General features: G+C 36.4%; 1 protein-coding gene and 1 pseudogene across 1 annotated transcript in view; one reads left to right on the plus strand and one right to left on the minus strand.

Moving 5' to 3' along the window:
* The window catches only part of SLC2A13 (solute carrier family 2 member 13), a 377212-nt gene that overhangs the window by 252523 nt on the left and 104309 nt on the right, over positions 1-20380 (minus strand). The gene's annotated exons all lie outside the window — the stretch shown is intronic.
* Positions 11045-11703, plus strand: LOC115518028 (annotated as a pseudogene).

Raw genomic sequence — 20380 nt, forward strand, 5'->3', positions numbered from 1 at the left:
ATAGATGTTACCTGGCGTGTTCTTCAAAGGTGAGCCTCTCTACAAGGTGCAACTAGTGACATCCAACCCCCAGAAACATAGAAACCTATAAAACCAGATAAACCAGATAAAATCTGGAATGCCCAAGGTCTGTGGGGGTAAGGTGATGTTTCCTTTTGACCTCTGACTGCCTACATATATGCCTCAGTCCTCCTGTCTCCCCATCCACACATTGAACTTGTCATTTTTCTTGACATGGACACAAACTGATGTGAAGCAGACTGCTTCAGCCATCAACCATGACTTCCCCACCAAAAAAGAAAACTATATCCAGAGTTGGTCATGGCAGACCTTTTAGCTATACAGGTGTGGCTATCAACAGAGTGACAGAAGACAAGAGCACCTCTTGGGACATGGAAACCATCTACAGTAACACATCCCCTCAATGTTGCTAACCTCAGTTGAGGGGGCTGTTGGGCCCAGTCAGGGTCTCATTCTTGGACCAGGGGAACCAGAAAGGGAGAAAGTTCAGATATTGAAATGTTTCAATTTCCAAAGTTCATTAAAATGCTTTTATTAAGATAAAATAGATAAAAGATCTATTATTGCATTATCCTGAACAAGTACTGTTACTGAAAACAGAAATACATGTGTATTTGTTAGTGATGCTCAATATTTTTGCATTTTTCTATCTATTGAGGCTCCAGTTGCAAATTCATATCTTTATATAGGATTTAAATTCTGTATATACTGCAATATATAAACAGAAATAGGTTATTTCTAATATTTATGTACTGCCTTGTCTGAATGTTATAGATGATATTTAAAAACAAAAAGCATGGGGCGCCTGGGTGGCTCAGTCGGTTAAGCGTCCGACTTCAGCTCAGGTCACGATCTCACGTTCCGTGAGTTCGAGCCCCGCGTCGGGCTCTGGGGGGATGGCTCAGAGCCTGGAGCCTGTTTCCGATTCTGTGTCTCCCTCTCTCTCTGCCCCTCCCCCGTTCATGCTCTGTCTCTGTCTCAAAATAAACGTTAAAAAAAAATTTTTTTTAAACAAAAAGCAAAGCAAAACAAAAAAAATTAAACTTTTCACAGATAATTGAAACTACTTACTTTAAAATCATCTTGTTCACATCTATTCACTCACCTACCTTCAGTTCATACTCTTTCCTCAAAGTAAGAAATTTTCAGGTGAAAATATATTTCGAACAATTTGAACACTGAAACACTCTCAATGTGAAACAATGTGTAGGATAATAGTTATTTATCTGCCTTACTCCATCTTACTAACCAACAATCAGAAATATTCCTTTCACACTAAATAAACCCCAGGATTGTGGGATGAGTCTCCCCTATTAATTTTGAGTTGGGGGCATCTGGGTGGCTCAGCTGGCTAAGCATTCCACTTCAGCTCAGGTCATGATCTCTCCGTTTGTGGGTCTGAGCCCTGCATCTGGCTCTGTGCGGTCAGTGAGGAGCCTGCTTCAGATCCTCTGTCTCCCTCTCTCTCTGCCCCTCCCCCGCTCTCTCTCTCAAAAATAAATGAACATTGAATTTTTTTAAATTTATTTTGAGTTGGAATACTTGAAATAGCTGTCAAATATAAAGAATTCACATTTTTTATGAGATAGTCAATCATACAAATCATAATGATTCTTACTGTGGAGTGACATCATCAAAAAGTAAAAGTATTTTAGCAATTTCAAGAGTAAAATTTCTGGAGGTTTTTCAGTAACAAACTGCTAAGCAAAGAAAGTTATAAGTTTTTTTATTATTTGTAGTGATTATTATGCAGTTTCTTTTTGTTAGTATTTCTACCTTCCTGTACTTAAAAAGACAAGGAGAGGGGCGCCTGGGTGGCGCAGTCGGTTAAGCGTCCGACTTCAGCCAGGTCACGATCTCGCGTTCCGTGAGTTCGAGCCCCGCGTCGGGCTCTGGGCTGATGGCTCAGAGCCTGGAGCCTGTTTCCGATTCTGTGTCTCCCTCTCTCTCTGCCCCTCGCCCGCTCATGCTCTGTCTCTCTCTGTCCCAAAAATAAATAAAAACGTTGAAAAAAAAATTAAAAAAAAAAAAAAAGACAAGGAGAATTGAAGCAGTTAACACATTTCTGGCTTGCAAATTAAATATTTGCTTATTCTATCACTTTATATATGAGAATATTTTATCTGAAAATTGGGCAAAGGAAGTATTTTACAATGAACAATTTCAAGTTATGAATACAAATGAGTAGTACACAAAAAGGCTTTTTATTTTTAAAATAAATTTATATCTCCTTTGCCCATTTCTTTACCCATTAATCCGCTCTACCTCTAGCAACAACTAATCTATCTGTGAGGGGTTTTTTTACTTAAAAAAAATGTTTTTTTAATGTTTATTTTTGAGAGAGAGAACACACCCAAGTGGAGGAGGGGCAGAGACAGAGAGGTAGACACAGAATCTGAAGCAGGCTCCAGTCTCTGAGCTGTCAACACAGCCCCACATGGGGCTCGAACTCACAAACTGTGAGATCATGACCTAAGCCAAAGTCAGGTGCTTCACCGACTGAGCAACCCAGGCACCCCTATTATTATTATTTAATTAGAGAGATCACATGGTATTTGTCTTTATCTGTCTGACCTATTTCACACAGTATAATGCCCTGAAGGTCCATATGTGTTGTCACAAATGGCAAGAGTTCATTCTTTTATACGGGTGGAAATATCCCATTATCTGTGTGTGTGTAAAATAGTTTGTTTATCCATTCATTCACCAATGGATACTAAGGTTGTTTCAATATCTTGGCTATTGCAAATAATGCTGCAACAAGCATGGGGTGTACATATCTTTTTGAGTTAGTGTTTTTGTCTTCTTTGGATAAATACCCAAAAATGTAATTGCTGGGTTAATGGTAATTCTACTTTAAAGTTTTTGAGGAAACTCCATACTGGTTTCCATAGTGGAGAAACTATTTATATTTCCAAATCCGTGCTAACACTTGCTATTTCTTGTCCTTTTAATAGTCATTCTAATAGATATAAGGTGGTATCTCATTGTGGTTTTGATTTGCATAGTCATAATGACTAATTATGTTCAGCTTTTTTTCAAGTACCTGTTGGCTATTTGTAAATCTTTGAAAAAAAATATCTATTCAGATTCAACACCCCCCCCCATTTTAAATCGATTGTTTGGTTTTTCACTATTGAGGGTTTTTTTGAGGTCTTTATATATGTTGGAATCAGCCCCTTATCAGATTTATGATTTGCAAACATTTAATCCCATTAAGATGCCTTTTCATTTTCTTGATGGTTTCCTTTGCTATGGAGAAGTTTTTAAGTATTATGTAGTCCCACTTGACTTATTTTTTCCTGTTGCTTTGGCTTTTGGTGTCAGATTAAAAACAATAATAATCACTGCCAAGACCTATGTCAAGGAGCTTACACCTTATGTTGTCTTCTAAGAGCTTCCTGATTGCAGGTCTTATATTCAAGTCTTCAATTTGTTTCAATTGTGAGTATGCTATAGAATGGTGGTCGAGTTTCATTCCTTTGCATGTGGCTGTGCAGTTTTCCCAACACCATTTATTGAAGACACTATCCTTTCCAAATAATATATTCTTAGCTCCTTTGCTGTAAATTAATTGACCATATATTGGTGTGTTTATTTCTGGGCTCTTTATTCTTTTCCTTTGATTTATGGGTCTGTTTTTATGCCAATACCATACAGTTTTACTTACTATAGTTTTGTCAGTCTGAATCAGGGAGCATGATGCCTCCAGTTTTATTCTATCTCAAAATTGCTTTGGCTATTTTGGGATTTTGTGTGTGTGTGTGTGTGTGTGTGTGTGTGTGTGTGTGTGTGGTTACATATAAATTTTAGGATTATGTGTTGTATTTCTTTGAAAAATGTCATTGGAATTTTGATAGAGATTGCACAGATTCTATAGATTGCTTTGGTTGGCATGGACATTTTAACAATATTGAGTCTTCCAATCTATAAGCAGAGTATATCTTTCCATTTATTTCTGTCTTCTTCAATTTCTTTCATTAATATCTTACAGTTTTCAGCATACAGATATTTCACTTACTTGACTAAATTTATCCAAGGAAATTTATTATTTTTGATGAATATGTAAATGGGATTATTTTCTTTGTCTGAAAGTTTATTATCAGTGTATTGAAACACAACAAACAGAATTTTTGTGTACTGATTTTGTATCCTGAAACTTAATTCATTTATTAGTACTAATAGGTTTTTGATGGAGTCTTTAGGATTTTCCAAATACATCATGCTATTTGCAAATAGTGACAGTTTTGTTAATTCCTTTTCAATTCAGATGCCTTTATTTCCTTTTCTTGCCTAATTATTCTAGTGAGGACTTCCAATACTATGCTGAATAGCAGTGACAAGAATGGGCATCCTTGTCTTGTTCCTGAAAGAACAATATTAGTTGTGGCTTTGTCATATATGTCCTTATTGTATGAAGGTACATTCCCTCTATACCCATTTTGTTAAGAGTTTTTAATCATAAATGGAAGGTGAATTTTCTCAAATGCTTTTTCTGCATTTTGAGATGATCATATAATTTTTATCCTACCATTTGTTAATGTGGTGTATCACACTAGTTCATTTACAGATGTTGAACCATCCTGGCATCCCTGGAATAAATATCCCACTTTATCATGGTACATAATCCCTTTTAATGCACTGTTGAATTCAGTTTGCTGATATATTGTTGAGGACTTTTGCATCTATGTTCTTCAGGGATATTGGCCTGTAATTTCTCTTCCTGTGGCACCCCTGTCTGGTTTTGATATCAGGGCAATGTTTTCTTGTTTTTCCTGTCTGGATGATTTATCCACTAATGTCAATGGGGTATTAAACTCATTAGTATGTAATGCTGCCTATCTCTCCCTTTAAGTCTATTAATATTTGCTTTTGTATATTTAGTGCTTCTATGCTGGGTACATAAATAGTTACAATGTTAGAGTTACATTTGTTAAAGTTACAAATGTTATATCCTCCTGCTGGATTGAGCCCTTTATCATTATGTAACACCCATTTGTCTATTACAGTCTTTGCTTTAAAGTTCAGTATGTATGATGTAACTACTCCAGCTTTCTGTTGGTTTCCATTGACATAGTATATCTTATTCCATCCCTTCACTTTCAGTCTGGGTGTGTCCTTACATGTAAAGTGAGTCTGTTGTAGGTAGCATACACATGGGTTTATGATTTTAAGTCCCACAAGACTCCAACCAACAGAGAAAGAGTTCTTAAACAGTTACCTCCCCCAGTGCACAGCAAAAGGCACCAGACCCAGGAGCTCAGTCTTTCTGTGAATAGGGCCTATTAGGTAATCATTGTGGCTGTGACCTAAGGTACAGGCGTCTAATTAAACATGCAGCATCTAAGGGCTGATTCGAATCCTTTCCAGAGACCTTGGAGGGCAGGAGCTACCTTTGTTAACTGTATCTGCTGTGCTCCAGAGTGCCAATGTCTCCTTTGCGGGTTGGGGAAAAGCTCTACACAGAGCTGGTGTCCTAGTTTTTACGTCTGGCTCCATGGTTTTTACAGTCACTGCCCAGTGGACATCCCTTGACTTCCAGGCTCTGGTGGCCAGGGGAGCTTGCCTTTCTAGGTCCTATGATATTGTGGCAATCAGATAAATAGTTGTTGGCAGGCCGCCACACTCAGGGCACTACAAAGATAGCAGATTCACGCACACCCCTGATTTTCGGTGAAGGAAGCCTGTGTTTGTCCTAAAGCTTTGGCCTGAGGGGCAGGTTTGGCATATACCTGGTGGACTTTAGAGAGATTTCTAAGAAACTCAGGTTACAGAGGCTATCTTGGTACTCTGCCTTCCTGCAGCTCACCAGTATCTTCTATAAAAGAGCTTACACTTGTCTAGAACCCCAATTTCTATAACTGCCACCATAATGGGATTTAGGTTTATAGTCCCACAGGACTGTATGTATCTGCACACTTTAAAAACTGTTGCCTGATGACCTGGCTTCCAGTTAGTCTGAATCTAGGTGCTGAGAACTTCCCCTTAAGGACACTGACAGGTCCTGGCATATCCTCAACTACTGAGAGCCATTAAAAATATAAAAGGTCAGGGCACCTGGGTGGCTCAGTGCTTGACTTTGGCTCAGGTCATGATCTCATGGTTCGTGAGTTTGAGCCCTGTGTCGGGCTCTGTGCTGACAGCTCAGAGCCTAGAGCCTACTTCAAATTCTGTGTCTCCCTCTCTCTCTGCCCTGCTTGTGTGTGTGGGCACTCTCTCTCTCAAAATTAATAAATGTTAAAAAAAAATTTAAACAGGGGTGCCTGGGTGGCTCAGTCGGTTAAGCAGCCGACTTCGGCTCAGGTCATGATCTCATGGTCCGTGAGTTCGAGCCCCGCGTTGGGCTCTGTGCTGACAGCTCACAGCCTGGAGCCTGTTTCAGATTCTGTGTCTCCCTCTCTCTGACCCTCCCCCGTTCATGCTCTCTCTCTGTCTTAAAAATAAATAAACGTTAAAAAAAATTTAAACATATAAAAGTCTGCTTGGACAAGCACAAAAGTTTGAGATAAGACAAAGATTTAGGGCACAGCTGAAAGACAAGGTTTGTTCCCTACACAAGGCCACTCCTTCAAGAATTGAACAGCAAACTGAAAAAAACAGAGAAATATATTCTAAATGAAAGAACAAGATAAAACTTCAGGAAAAAAACCTTAATGAAACAGAATTTACTGATAAAGAGTTCAACATAATGGTCACAAAGATGCTCATCAGACTGTGGAGGAGAACAGATGAACACAATGAGAACTTCAAAAACGAGATAAAAAATATAGGAAAGTACCAAACAAATGTCACAGAGCTAAAGAATACCGTAAAATAACTGAACTGAAAAATACATTAGAGGGGTTCACCAGCAGACTAGATGAAACAGAAGAAAGGATCAGTCACTTGTGCTTATAGGACAAAATTACATGGACTACATTCATATTAGAGGTCCCAGAAGAAGAGAGAGGGAAAGGCACAAAAATCTTGTTTTAAGAAATAATGGCTAAAAATTTCCCTAACCTGGAGAAGGAAACCAACAGCCAGATGCAGAAAGTCCAGGAAGTTCCAAACACAATGAACCCAAAGAGACTCAGAGACACACAGTAATTAAAATGTCAAAATTTAAAGACAAGCAGAGAATATTGAATGCAGTAAGGGAAAACAACTTGTTATGTACAAGGGAATCCCCATAAGACTATCAGCAGAGCTTGCAGCAGAAACTTATAGACCAGAAAGGAGTCGCATGACATATTCAAAGTGCTTAAAGAAAAGAAAATCCCAATAAAAAATACTCTACCCAGGAAAGTTACCATTCAGACCTGAAGAAGAGATAAAGATATTTTTAGATAAGCAAAAGCTAAAGGAGCTCACAACCACTAAAAAGGCTTTACAAGAAAAGTTAAAGGGACTTCTTTAGGCTAAAAAAGAAGCACACTACTTACAATAAAACCTACAAGAGAATAAATCTCACTACAAAAGTAAAAATACAGTAAAGATAGTGGATTAATTACTTGGGATACACAAGTAAAATGTGACACTGAAATTGTAAAATACAGAGGGAGGGAGAAATATTGAGGCTTAGACTGGGAGCAATCTTAAGTTGTTAACAACTGGTAACAGACTATTATAGAAATAAGTGGTGTGTGTAAACCTCATGGTAACTAATCATAAAGCAAAAATCTATAATAAATACATAACCAATAAAGAGAAAAGAATGTTAAGTATACCACTAAAGGAAGTCATCAAACCACAAAGGAAGAGAATAAGAGAAGAAAAAAGGAACAGAGAAACTATAAAAACAAGTAAACAATGAACAAAATAGCAATAAGTACACACATATCAATAATTACTTTAAATGTAAATGGACTAAACTCTCTAATCAAAAAACACAGAGTACCTGAATGGAAAAGGCTTTTTGCAAGGGGTTAAAGCTATTTCTTTCTTGTGTGGCTCATATTACAGATACTCTGAAACTGTTCTTCAAAGATGGCTGCTCGACTTGATACAAGTTAGAATTTATTCATTCTGCAACTTCTCACATCAGTATTTGTCTAATTCCTGGTCTCTGTAGGTTATAGTTATCAGGGGAAAAATCAAAAGTACCTTGAGAAAATTTCCAAAAACTACATGCCTCAACATAAATTTGATCAACTGTGGTGACACACTATGTTTATATGGTGGTTGTAGGCAAAGGCAGGTGCCACCCACTACCACCACCACAAAAAACAATAATTTGACAGAAAAAAAAGTTTTTCCTCAAAACTGGAATTGAGCAGAGCAAAAAATACACCACATGAGATTGTGATCTACAGGGTAAGTATGATTAATAATTCAAAACACAAACTATGAATAATTTAAACCTGTGATGTATGAGAAAGGGATACTCAATGAATCTTACCACCCTATTCTATTTTCCACCTTTACCTTCTCCCCCAGTGAAGAATGATGGGATCCCCCCAGTGAAGAATAATGGGGGCAGAACAGGCAGAAATGTTTCAGAACTATTTAGAAATGGAAAAGTATATATAGTTCACCAAATACAATTTTGTAAATCAAGTTATGTAATCAGGAATAGAAATAATTTCTAAAAAAAGTAATACCTATTGAGAAGGACTTATAAATTATGTTAGCCTCAACTTCTGCTTTAAGTAGAACAGTATATTAATTATTCTAGTAACTACGGTCTTAGATAAATTTCAATACATATGATTTTTATAACAGTGCTAGCTTCCTAAGAAAATAATGGGTATCTCCAAAGACCAATGAAGATGAGATACAAAAACAACATTTAACCAAATAATAAATGGGAGCTGACAGCAAAAACCAAACTTAAAAGTTAGAGTTAGGCAAATACCTGTAAGTACTCTTGAATCCTTAAGTGTAAACCTTGGGCATGCTACACAGTGGGACAGCAAATTCTGAGACTCTTAGTAAGGTGGATTATTATAGGGGCTAAAAATCCCAAATCCCTATTATGCCTTAACCCCTGGTATAAAAAAACAAGTCCTCCCCAAATAAAAGAAACCCACAATAAGTATTGTTTTTTCAATTTTAACACATGCACTGAATCTACAATTTATTGAGCTCTTACAATTTTTTTTCATTTTCTCATAATACCACCAACAAAAATACCACAAAATGAGAGCAATTATTGTTCCCATTTTATAGATGAAGAATCTGAGGTATAGAAAGTTTTAGTAACTTTTAGATATCCAAAGACACAAAGCTAGTAACAGCTATAGGTTGGAGGAAAGCTCAGGCAGCCTAATTCCAGAGCAATATTCTAACTGTCACTTATTCTGCTCCTTGTATTTATGCAAATAATAATTATAACAATAAACATCTTTATGTGATTTTTATGTGTCTAGTGCCATTTTAGATGTACTAATTTAATTCTCACCACAATCCAGTGAAGTTTACAGATGAGGAAACTGAGGTAAGGAGAGGTTATGCAACATATAAAGGTCACCCAGCTCCTTAACAACAGAGATGGGCTCTGAAGCCAGGCGCTCTTACTTCTGAGCTTATGCTCAGAACCACCTCACCATTCTGCTTCCTGAATACTGGTTCATTTAATCCATTTATCAACTCTAAGAGAGTTTCCATCCCTGTCCTTCAAAGCTGATTCTACAGAAGAAGTAAATAAATCTGCATAAAAAGGCAGGAGGCTTCTAGGGGGCAGCAGATCAAGACCCCTTTCTCAACTCCTTTAATAGTGAAGTTAGAAAAATGTATCCAGGGACATGTTTTCACAGCAAACCAGGAGGCCTCCTGACAGCAGCTTAGTGGCAGGGATATAAAACAAGATCTCTGAAATAAAAATATATACGCTGAGGAAGGAGAGCACCCAGGCTGGTGACCTGTGTCCCATACCAGGATTTGAGGGCTTGTGGAGACAGAAAGCTCAATATAGCAGAACATATGACTATTGCCAGGTATGCCTTTGGACTGGGAGGTGCTGTACTTTAGGGGCCAACAGTGGAGTCTAGGTTTATTGAACCAAGAAAAAGTTGTAATCTGGTGTTGTAGGCAAAGGAAGGTGCCTCCCACCACCACCACCACAAAACAAACAAACAAAAAAGGAAAGAAAGAAAAAACAAACAAAACAACCTACTTTCTACTCCCTCATCTCTAGAACCTTCACACATATGGCATTCTTTATTCTCATTATCTATCATTTATCATCTTTTCGTTACATTACATGGCCAAAGAGACTTCCAGATGTGATTAAGGTTTTGGATCTTAAAATAGGGAAATTGTCTTGCATTATCTGGGTGCACTCAACCTAATAATCACCTAAGCCCTTAAAGAAGAAGGAGGCAGAAGAGTCTGAGAGATGCGGCAGAAGGAGAAGTTGGACAGACTTGAAGGGTGAGAAGGACTCAGGCCGCTCTGGCTGCCTCTAAAGCAGGGGATCCCAAACCATGGAATGCAGGCAGCCCCTAGGAGCCGAGGATGAACTGCAGCAAGGAAAGGAGGATCTCAATCTAAAGCCACATGGAAATGAATTCTGCCAACAACCTGAATGAGCCTGGAAGCACATTTCCCTCCAGAAGCTCCAGAAAAGAGTCCAGACTGGCAAACACCTTGCTCTTGTTAAGACACAAGAGGAATCAGACAAGACAACCTACACTCCTGACCTACAGAACTGAGCCATTGTAGATTTGTGGCAATTTGTTTCCATACTACAGGAAACTAATACGTATTAGTAGCCAGGTGGAACATCTTTGCAACCTGGACAGGAACCAAAAAGCCCATTGTTGGCAATGAATTCCACCACAGGAGTGCGCCAATGTAATGCCAGTTCCCACCCCACCCCCACTCTACAGTCTGAGTATAGCCCCAGATTTTCCAGAATATTCAATTAACACAATGAGGTGAAGTTTAGGGATAATTCTCAACGTGGTGATAAACAGACAAGTAAGGGTTTAAGTGACTTGACCTAAAGAATAAATTTAAACAATGCGCCCTTTTTGCTCTCTGAGCAGCACCATGGCAGTTGGGGGTGCGGGGGGGGGGGGGAGGGAGTGCGAAGCACCTTATGAGAAGTGGCAAAAAATGGACCAAGAATAAAGTTAGATCCATTTTCTAACAAAGAGTGGTTTCATGCGAAAGCACCAGCTTTGTCAATTTAAGAAATTTCAGAAAAATACTAGTCACGAGACTCCAGGGGATCAAAATGGATGGGATGGCCTCAAAGGTTTCTGAACTGAGCCTTGCTAATCTGCAAAATGATAAGTTTGCATTTAGAAAATTCAACCTAATTACTGGAATGTTCACTGCATGAACCATGACAAAAATGCTCCACGGTCAAAAAAAAAAATGGCAGATCATGATTCAAGCTCATGTTGATGATGTCAAGATGACAGATGGTTATTTGTTTCAACGGGGGTTAGTTTTACCTAAAAAACATATCAGAGTCTGAAGACCTCTTATGCTCACCACCAAATCGAGACAACGGAGATCATGACCTGAGAGATGCAAATGATTTGAAAGAAGCAGTCAATAAATGGACTACAGATAGCACGGGGAAAGATCCAGAAAAGGCTTGCCAATCGATCTTCTCTGTGATGCTGTCATTAGAAAGGTAAAAATGCTCAAGAAGCACAGTTTGAATTGGGAAAATTCAGGGAGCTTCCCAGTGAAAGTAATAGTTTTGGAAATGCTACTGGGGATGGGACAGGTGTTAAAGTCGAATGAGGTATAAGATGTGAACTACCACTCTAAGAATCTGTTTAAAATTCAGACTTTTAATGGTGACAAATAAAAAAAAAAAAACTTTATTTGCAAAAACAAAAAAAAACTGAATAAAATAATGTGACCTGGTTTGTAATTATGAGATTGTAAAGCAAGTCAAATAATTTTAAATGTATAATGGTAACTCATTAAAACAATTCTAGTGTTGAAATGTATATAAGCTCAGTTTCTCATTCATAAAATCTCCTTAAAATGCAGTAAAACTACATCAAATCAAACATCTTTTTTTTTTTTTCACTTGGGCAGTAAGTTTGAAGCACATATGGCGGTGATACATAAGTCACACCCAAACTTTGACAAGTCCTAGAATTAATCCAGCCTCCCACACACATACTAGAAAAATGCTGAAAAGCCCTGGTCCTTTCAGTGCCACTTGGCACACAAATTAGACCAGGAGCTGTATCCGGTAATTCTCTATTCTACACCAATCACCATGGTTGGTCCTCTAGAAACTTCATCTCATGTAATCTTCACAACTCAGTAAAATAGGCATTGCTATTCCCATTTTTTTCAATCAAAACATTAAGAGAGAAGTTGAGAAACTTGCCCTATTTTACCCAGGTAATAAGAGCTCTTACTGAAAAGCTAATCCATCACTGTATAGAGACCATAACCAAGATGATTTATCCTTATTCATATGCAAAATACTTTAGTAGAAATCCTGAAAGGCTATGAGGTGGCAACACTATTCCATCAATCAATTCGCCTCTCTTTCTGTCATCCTTTCTACTTCTCACTTTACAGCCCGTATGTCTCTCCCTGCATTTCAATATACAGTCCCATTTAAAACATAAAAAAAGAAAAAGTATGTAAAAAGTAAAAATCCTTTGGGTAATGTTATGATACACCATCTTCAGAACAATTAATCACAAATATTGGTATTCTTTATTTTATCATCTTTTGATTAAATTACATATATATATATTTTTTTTAAATCTTCTTAAATGAATAAATTTTCAAAATTGCCTTTTGGAGAGACAGAGAAACATTGACAGAAATTAGGGTTACATCCTTATATCCAGTAGTTTGTACTATCCATTCTCTTCCTCTCTTCTCTTTCTTAGCTGTCCTGTCTCTTCTCTCCTATCCTTACTGCATATACATTAGCAGTCCTACTTAGAGATAGCAGAATAAACTCATGTTTGGCTTAATAAAGACACAGATGGTTACATATAGAGTTACTTATAGACATTTGTATCTACATGGAATTGTAAACACAGACATTTCCTTGCTCAGTTCAAAGGGCCTAGAAGCAGTTAACACCCAAACAGCAATGAACACATGGAGTGCTAGATCTTGGTTTCTACTTTTCTCCAATAAAAGGAACTTGAAGAAATTGCTAATTCTAGAACTGGGGCAGAAGATATAAGACATAACTCTAGAGCATTCTGCAGTGCCAGAAAGTAAGGAAACGCTTTAAAAAACACACACAAAAAAACCCACAATGATGGAAGTATGTCAAAGGGATATAAGGGCCAACTAAAAGAGCTTCCAGTGTCCAAGCCTGAACAATTTATGCAACAAAATATACTGGAGTATAGCTTGAGTTATAAAGTAAATATCCATGAGTCACATGTGACATAATACATAAATGGAAGAGAACAGACAAATCTCTCATGTAGAAGAATTACAAATAATGTATGTAGATCATTGTCCTCAAAGAGGGGGAGCGTAATTTCCGCACCTTAACTAAGGGCTGTGTGTGACTCATTTCCAAAAAGTACAGTACAGAAGAGAAGTGACGAAGAGTGACTTTACCATGGAGCAACCTAATAGGATCAAAGTCAACATGAGCAGTGGTAAGTCATGTTGATAATATGTACCCTTGATGTGATGTAATGACAATGGCAGTCTTTGTGGTCTTCCCAAAACTCATAACTCCAGTTCATGAGAAAAAAATAAGGTAAATCCCAACTGAGGACGCTTCTGAAAAATATCTGACCAGTCTTCTTAACACCTACAAGGGTCATCAAAATCAACGAAGGTCTGAGAAATGGTCATGGTCTAGAGGAGCCTAGGTAATGATGACTAAATGTAATGTGAGATCTTAGATGGATCACTGGAAGAGAAAAAAGGCCATTAGGTAAAACTAATGAAATATGGATAAAGTATGAGGTGTAATTAAAAATAATTATATCAGTTCATCAACTGAGCAAAAGTACCATACCAACAAAGGATACGGAAAATGGGGTGTGGGGCATACAGAATTCTTTGTACTATCTTTGCAATTTTTGTATAAATTTAAAACTATTCTAAAAATAGTTTAATTTTTAAGACAACTGATAACTCCTAGAAGAGAGGCTTTATAAGAAATGTCATCACAGTATACTACTTGTATTTCTGTAGTAAATCAAAGTTACCAAATTACAATAATGTAAATAGTGATTATAAATTCATAAGTAATAGATCTATATTGTGATGGTGGAAGTAGGTATGTGAAAGTTATAATAAAGCATAAGATAAATCCATATTTATCAGCCAATCCTCATTTTCCATAGTCATAATAGATACTGCCTAAAATCAGTAAGAAATAACCATATAAACATATTACTTTATATTTGAAGGTGAGTATCTCCTAAGAGCGTAAAAGGGTTTGCTCTGTGCAACAAGATAATGGGAGATGAGATAGCTTGGACACTGATCTTTTTGTATTATAAGTCTTTTGAACTACTTATTTAAAAAATAAAACAAACAAAACTTTGGGCATCTGCTGCTCTCATAGTTCTTAAAGTAAAGATAAAATTTTTAATAAGAAAAAGAAAAAAAATGGGTTGAGTAAATTGATTTATAACCTACAGCAAGATTAAATATTTTTCTATTAAGTAGCAGAATCAGAAAGAGAAACCTGTCTGCATGAGTTCAGAGTTCATGTGCTTGCCTTTATGTTAAACCTTTTCATGTGGTTGTGTAGAAAACAGTATCACTGTACTACAGGAAACAATGAACTGCAGGTATTGTAACTAAGGGATGACATAATTTTTCTTATAACTGAAGAACTTCTTGCCAAAAGGAATTTGTTACTCTTAATTCTTCTACCTTCCACCTATCCTTTCCCAGTTAAAGTCAACATAAAGAAGACAGTTCTAACTGGTATCTTGGACCACCCATAAAGGAATGAATTTGAGATTTTTGATGTTATTTTATAGGACTTATGTCAATGGCCCTAGAAATATGTGTAGTTGATACAGTATGCATCTAAATTATCTCCTCTCACAGAAAATCTTGTAGATAATTTTATTAAACAACAGATTGAACATGGAATTGTTAATTTCAATTTTAAAATGGAAATTGTCTCTGCCCAAATCTATCATGCTTATACAAGCAATCTGTAGTTTATACAGAGATACTGACAACTTAAAAGTTGAATAACAAGGTTTTACCCGTTCTTTTCTCTTCCATTTACAGTTCATCAAAAATGAAAAAGAATTACCACATGACCCAGGAATGTCACTTCTGCGTATATGCCCACAAGAAATGAAAGTAGGAACTCAAATACAGGTATCTGCACACCTGTTTTCACAGCAGCATTATTCACAACAGCCAAAAGGTGGAAGTAACCCAAGTGTTGAGGAAAGATGAATGATTAAGCAAATGTAGTAATTATATATAATACACACACACACACACACACACACACACACACACACACACACAAAACAGTATTATTCAGCCCTTTTTTAGAAATTAAATTCTAACATGCTACAACATGTATGAACCTCAACAACACTATACTAAGTAAAATGAGCTAGTCACAAAAGACAAATATTGTATGATTCCACTTATATGCAATATCTACAATAGTCAAATTCATAAAGACAGAAAGTGAATGGTGGTTGCCAGGGGCTGGGGGGAAGAATGAATGGGAAGTTACTATTTAATGGATAGAGAGTTCCAGTTATGCAAAATGAAGAGCTCTGGAGCTAGAGGTGGTGATGATAGCATAATATTATGAATGTAGTTGATAGTACTGAATTGTAACATTTAAAATGTAAATTTTATGTTGTCTTTTTTACCATAATGGGAAAAAAAAATTTAATTCCAACTTTCCAAGTTCAGTGATCCTTTGGTAAATTTTGGTTAACCCTAATTTATCTGAAATCACTTAACATAGTTGACAAAGACACTCTTTTGCCAGAAACAAATTGGAATTCGAAATTAGGCAAAATGTTTGCCTTTTGAGATTTTAAAAAATCAGGGCACCTGGGTGGCTCAGTTGGTTAAGGGTCAACTCCTGATTTTGGCTCAGGTCATGATCTCACAGCTCATGGGATCAAACTCCATGGGAGGCTCCGTGCTGACAGCACAAAGCCTGTTTGGGATTCTCTCTCTCCCTCTCTCTCTGCTCTTCCCTCCCTCCCTCTCTCTCAAAATAAATAAATAAACTTAAAAAAAAATCACCAAAGGACTTTAAAAAAAGCCCTATAGCTCTGGTATGAAGAGATCTCTAAATCGAAGTACTCTGCTTTATAGTTGAAAGAACAGATGAAAGGGCAGAGTCAAATTCATCTGAGGTTCTTCCATGTGGACAAAAACAAATTCTTCTGGAGATATGACTGAACTTCAACATTGGTAATGAGCATTTGAGGCCTCCTAGTAATCCTGAAGACAGTTTCAAAAGTCTATGTGGGTAAGCAGCTGGAAGGGTGGGTAGGTATGGTGATCACTTCTAAAAAAAAAAAAAAAAAAAAAAAAAAAAAAAAAAAAAAAAAAAAAAAAACAAAAAAAAAAAAAAAAAAAAACAAACTCAGAAAGGGAGACCCTAAATCAGTGATCCTCAAAGAGTAACATGTAGATCTGAAGTGGTTCTCAAAAGACAGCCAGAAAAAGCAGTGTCAGCATCACCTGAAAACCTGTTCGAAATGCAAATTCCTGGGTCCACCTCAGATCTCAGGGCACTGGGCCCAGCAATCTGTGCTTTAAGGAGCTCTCCATGCACGGGATTCTGATGCATACTAATTGAGATCCACTGCTCTAAAGGACACTCAGTGACATGTTACCACCAAAAGCTGCATTTTAAGTCTCTGTTTCTGTACGCTGGATGCGCATTAGCAGCACTAGAAGCTTCTGAGGTCGGGTCCCAGCTCACAAGGTCCGATTTAATAGATTTTGCTTATTTAAAATATTAGTTTAGATTCTTTGGATTCCACAATGTTAAGTCAGGGTGGAGAAACAGGTTTTTAAATAATTTTATAACGTCACTCAAACAGGGGTAAAAATTTCGGAAGGAAAAACAGTATATAAATGTTTTAAGCCTAAAAATATTCAACTTCCTGCCTAATAAACATATATTAATAACTCAAATAACCACAGAGTCAACTAACACTTAGGGGAAATTTAAAGTTGAAATTAGTAACCCAGGATTATGATAAAACTAAAAGATTTTAGACAAGTCTAAAGAGAGAAATTAAATGAAAAATTATTTTTTCCATAAAGAAATTTTGAAATATATAAGTTATAACAGAGCGGTAAGAAAAAACAGACTTTGCAACTCAGGTACACGTGGGTGAGAGTTTTTGGTTCTGTCATCTATCAGCTCTAACATTTTGGCTAATTTCTTTTTTCCTTCCTAAGCCTCCATTTCTCATTTGTAAAACAGTCAATATTATGAACCTGTATCAAAAAGATGGAAAATCTAAATAAAGCATGTAAAGCACTTAGCATAGTAATTGGCACATAGCTTATGCTCAATAAGTGTAGACTTATTAGTAAGAAGAAAATCGCATTAAAATGAAAATACAGTAACAGAACAATGAGTAAATTCTAGGAGTTTGGTAAAATGTCTTTCTGATATTCTAAGCTAAGAAAAAAAGTAATTAAAAGCTAAGAAAAAAAAAATAATGTATCAAGATAGCAATACTGAGAATGTAGGGGAAGTTCTCCATAGCTAATGTGTAGGAAGCAAGTAGGTATAGACATCACATTCACAGCCCCCCCACCCCACCCCTTACTCTGTAAGTGGAGCAATCACCTGTTCACTCAGGTATCTCTTAAGAAAAGTACTTGGCAAGAGTTATAAAACTCATTCCCATATTGTGGTCTCAAACGTGGATAACAAATTCTTACTCTCTTAGACATCGAGATCGTATTCTTAATTTCTTCATTAAGTTAATCACTGATAATGAAAAGAAATCCCCAACTGAGCATCTGTAACGTGATCAGACGTGCATGTACTTCTGAATTTTCAAGCCTGCAGCAGTGCGTCATTAATTCATAAGGAAGATGAGCCAAATCTTCTAATGAGTAAATGGACATGTGTGTCCAACTCTTCATTTACTTTATTTTTGCTAAACCTGACTGAGCATATGAATTTCTTGAAACTACCACACCACTCCCATCCCCATGATGCAGCTGACAAGTGGCCACTGTGCAGGTCCACAAGCACATGCTGGGGTCTTGGGAGGAGAGCAGTCATTTGCTCATTTGCTATTAGAAACAGAGCTGATAGAATCACTGGTAGTTTTCACTTTCTTAATAATTTAGGTTACTCTTCAAACTTTCTATGATAAGGATGTATTACTTTAAAAATGTGAAAAATTTGGAAAACAAAAAGTCAAGAGACAGTTTGTGAATAAATGAAAATAAAAGTATAAGTGTTCTGAAGCTTGGTAAGCTCTTTTGATTACTTAAAAAAAGCATACAAAATTAACTGTGATAGTCTGCCACAAAACTATTTTATCTACAATTATGCCTGAAAGCAAATGAAAAATTTTTTTAAGAATTATTAAAATTAAGCATACCTCCATAAAGGAGACTCACATGATTTTTAAATGATGGTGGGAAAGAGATTATGTTAACATAGCATGTTGAAGAGTATATATGGTTCTAAAGAGGTTAAGCTTTGTTTTGAATTCTTAGCTCTCTTACTTCTTAACAGGGTAATCATTGGGAAAGTTACTTACCTTCTCTATCAATTTTTACAACTATAAAATGAAAATAATATTGATTTCTTACTCTTGCTAATAAATATTAGAGGAAAAAATCATGGGTACAACACCCCACACACAGAAGCCATTAAATGAGCAGGGTATAATTATTCAAGCAAAGAAATACCATCCAGATAAGGAAGATAGGAAAGAGATGATCACTCCTCAAGTTTTCTACATACAAGTGTGCCTTACCGATTCTACATTTATGACACACAGTGGGATTTACAGGAAAACCTAGATTTTAAGTCTAAGCCCTTTCCACTTGTCAGGTAATTAAACAATATTCAAAGATCTAAAGCATTAATATAGATATAATTCTAAAATTATATCCAACATAGATATAATTCTAAAAGAATCAGTCACTCAAAACATTTCAAGAAAGTAGTTAATGAAGTGGTTTTTTTTTTTTTTAATTTTAGACTGAATATACTAACATACCTGCTAAAATGATTCCTTAGGAGATAACACGTTTAGTTTGAAACTTTGTTACTCAAGTAGAAGCAACAGAGGAGCCAAAAGGATTTTCCTAAGGTAGCAAAAGCAGGAGAGGTTACAGAGGAAGCTCCAGGGAAAAATATTAAATATTAAGAGTACAGAGAAACAAATCAATCCTTCACATCATATGGTGACATCTAAGACACCTTCAATGTCAAAAAAGCATTGATTCTGTGACTTCTGTCCCCCACACCACGTAGTGTAGAAAGAACCCACCATGGAAACAAATGAACCAAGACATCAATGCAATGCTTGTATACGAATGGTCTCCAATTCTACTTCTAGGACCTAAATAAAAGGAGAAGGAGAAGCATACGTGCAAGAGTCATTATAATGTACCTATATTATACACTATTCATACCTGGAATATCATATAGCAACTGAAAAGATGAAGTCAATTTATAGAAGATCTGATTCAAATGGACTCAACTTGACTAAAGAAAGCAAACAAGTAACTAAACAAGACATGCAGTGTGATACCACAACAATAAAAATTCTATTGAGCTCTGTATGTGCGTCTGGAAGGATACATTACTAGTCACATGAGATGGACAAAGAGGAATTTAGCTTCATCTGTAATGCTGTAATCTTTTCAGGGGAGGCAGTACTTCTGTATTACTTGTTGAGACACTTTAAAAAGAAAGAAGAGAGCATGATGTCTTCCATCATAAACATTTAATCCTTTCTTTTACTAGCCAAGTAAGATGTTTACGGCTATAAATTGTTGGGGTACTATCTGCAACACTGTGACGGAAAATGGAAATAAAACATATAAAGTATTTATGAAAATTAACAAAAAAATAGCAAGGGTTAATTTATATTCAAGAGATAGTCACTCTTTTTTTTTTTTTTTTCCTAAGCTCAGGATTCAAAGCCCCACGAGTCAGCTCTCATGTCTGACTCAGGGCAAAGATAATGAAAAGTCATCCTGCAATCATCCAGACTGACAAAAGTCTCTTACTTCAGCTCTAACAGAATTCTGAAAATAAGTGATTCAACTACACTTCTGATATACTCTATTTTTACTTATTTAATTCTGAAAGACTGTGACACATTACCTCTAATGTATATAACCACATGGAAAATGCAAGGGAGAAAATATGTGAACTAAAAAGGAAGCAAATTACTCTTCAACACTTCAGTACTGAATCTGGCAAGAGACAGACCTTATGTTGGTGTTTGTGGAATCAAGAACTAAA

The sequence above is a fragment of the Lynx canadensis genome, chromosome B4 (genome assembly GCF_007474595.2).
Source record: "Lynx canadensis isolate LIC74 chromosome B4, mLynCan4.pri.v2, whole genome shotgun sequence".
Lineage (NCBI taxonomy): Eukaryota > Metazoa > Chordata > Mammalia > Carnivora > Felidae > Lynx > Lynx canadensis.